The following is a 2,763-nucleotide window of genomic DNA, read 5'->3' as shown; positions in this document are numbered from 1 at the left end:
TAGAATTTTTATGATTTTTTTCTGTTGTAATTTTGTTCATAGAATTTTAATGATTTTTTTGTTCATAGTATTTTCTTTGTCAATTTATTGTGTATGTATAGGAAAATTGGGAATGATATAAGTCATTTATGAATATGTTCATATTTAGAATAGAGGGAAAAGGAAAAAATAAGAAGAAAAAGTGTTTAATATAATTAGTTAGAAAAATAATAGAACTATAATTAAACTAGTTTATTTTTAGTAAGTACTACTTTATTTTATTTATAGTAAGTGCTTGATATATAGTTGAACTAGCTAGTTGATTTAATAAACTACTTTATTTAACTATATATAGAAGTAGTTCTTGCATCGACGTCGGCGATGCCTATCCCGCATCCTCGTCGTCGTCGACTCGGCGGTGGAGGTCTGTTTGATCAGGGTCATGTTCGGGACTTGGCTCTGCCGGGCTGGTATTGGGAGGTGCTACCTTCCGGGGGACGTAGGTTGGTGAGGAGGCAGCCCATTATTGACCCGATTCTTGTTTGGTGGCGGTCGCGTGGGCCAGTGACGGTGTCGAGGCTTCCGGACACCGCGGAGGTGGTACGTCATCGTGTCAGCGAGGAGGACGAGCACGTTCGTCGCTACATGGTTGCATTGGAGGGCAGGTTCGACAATACTTGACAGGTTCTTCAGGGATCTCACTGGAGCTATGATCCTGTGATGGTTCCTTATCTTTGGGTGTCCACCGCCCGCGACGATACCCGTCGGGCGCTACGGTTCTAACTGTATTAGTGATGCTATATGTATGATAGTATTCGAGGAGTATTAGTGATAATATTTGACGATGTACGGACACAAGAGATGATATATTTTTACTTATAATTGAATGCATGCTAATTTGAATACTACTTTATTTTATGATTTGGTTTTGCTTATTGAATGCTCATATTGGAAAAGTACTCCTACTTTGAATGCTAAAATTGGAGAGCACTATGCAGAAATCTAGGAGCCCCCTCCATCATCCAAGCCGTCGTGGGGGTAGCTTCTCCTTCATTCCTGTGTGCTAGACAATTTGGTGTAATAATGTACTCGAGAATGAAAGGAGGAGCTACGTACCATCACCGATAGTCAACCCGTGATTAATAATAATGATCTAATTTAGGTTTTTAGTACATATATTTAATTGTACAAGTTTAATATTTGAATTATGAACATAGGCCGGAAATGTCGTACTCGGACGACGAAAACCGTCCGGGGGAGTGCGACTGGTGCCACGACGACCGAGGTATATGTGACAGGTTCATTGAGCTGGACGAAGATCGGCGCTTCAGCATTAAGCTCGAGGAGACCTTCGATGTTCATACGGTACGCAACGACGACAATAGTTTTTTTCGTAATTAAGCACGACTTCAACTATTTTAACGTGTATTTCTCATCTTTTCCAATTCGACTAGCTTATCCCATGCTATGCAAGACGCTATGTCTTGGAGAGGATGGGTTTTGAAGACCATAAAAGTATGGAAACCAAAAAAAATCTCCTAAGGACCCATCATGGTGGGGATTTTAAAGTAAAGTTGTACAATGCTGAGAGTGTAACCCATTTTGGTTGCAAAAATTAGGAAGCACTTTGCAAAATGTATGGTTTTGATGAGGGTATGCTTGTCACCATGGCTCTTGGTGATCCTACAATCGAGCAAGACAATATGGAGATTTGGGTCCTTGTGGATACACCTCCAATTCTCCCCCCATGTGAGCTTAACATAGTTATTAAGTAATTTATATTGTTTATTTCAAAATAGTTGACAGCTTATTTTCATTCTTCAAAGAATATGCGGAAGATGGTAGACAAAACCCACTACACCGATGGCTCTGAATTAACTTATAAGGAGAAAAATCATCTGATCGCATTTTGTATTGATCTTGAGAATTACAATGTCTACAATCGAACTCCTCAACATTATGGTCAATACGTGCCACTAGTAGTGCGCGTGTTGAACTACGGTAACTACCATGGAGATACCCTGGTAAGATTTTTTATTATTACGACATCCGTGCATCTTTTTGCATACTTCTAAAACTAGTACATCATTGCTAACTATGAAGTTATTACTATGTTTTTCAACAGATAATCCCGAATGATTGTGTGCCTCATCTGATGTATACGCACGGTAGCCTTCATGTTTTGAACATACAACCAGGTCTTCCTACGAATCTCAACTGTCCGTATCGGGTTTCTAAAAGAAGTGGAGACATGACAATCAAAGAATGGAAAAAAGTATGGACAGTCGTAAGGAGCTTCTTGGAGGCAAAAGGCAGCGAAGTGCAAGAATTGGAGACAGGATGATCTCCATTCTTCATAATGGAGAGTCAGGGTCTATATTGTTTTATGCTATTTTACCTTAAGGGTGTTTAGGTCCTACCTGATACTGATGATCATGTGCTAAGAACAATTATGTAGGGTTGGGTTCGATGACTATGATGATGATGATCGTATGACTTATTATTAATAACGAGTAGAAGTTGTATGATGATGCATGATTAGTAGGACTTGTTATTATATATGATGATGTATGATGCGAGCATGCATGAGTTATTATATATCTGCTGGTGAAATGAACATAGCAGTAGCGTTGGTAACCAAGGATGAAGATATAAGAGAAGACACTTCTCTCTATTAACTAGCTAATAACAACCTAAAAATAACCCCTAAAACCCCTAAACCAGGCTCTTTTTTTTAAAGAAAAACCTCAGCTCCAGCCAGCTGCTGACGCGTGGAAGCCTTTT

The sequence above is a fragment of the Triticum aestivum genome, chromosome 4B (assembly GCF_018294505.1).
Source record: "Triticum aestivum cultivar Chinese Spring chromosome 4B, IWGSC CS RefSeq v2.1, whole genome shotgun sequence".
Classification (NCBI taxonomy): Eukaryota; Viridiplantae; Streptophyta; class Magnoliopsida; order Poales; family Poaceae; genus Triticum; species Triticum aestivum.
This window is presented reverse-complemented; position numbering follows the sequence as displayed.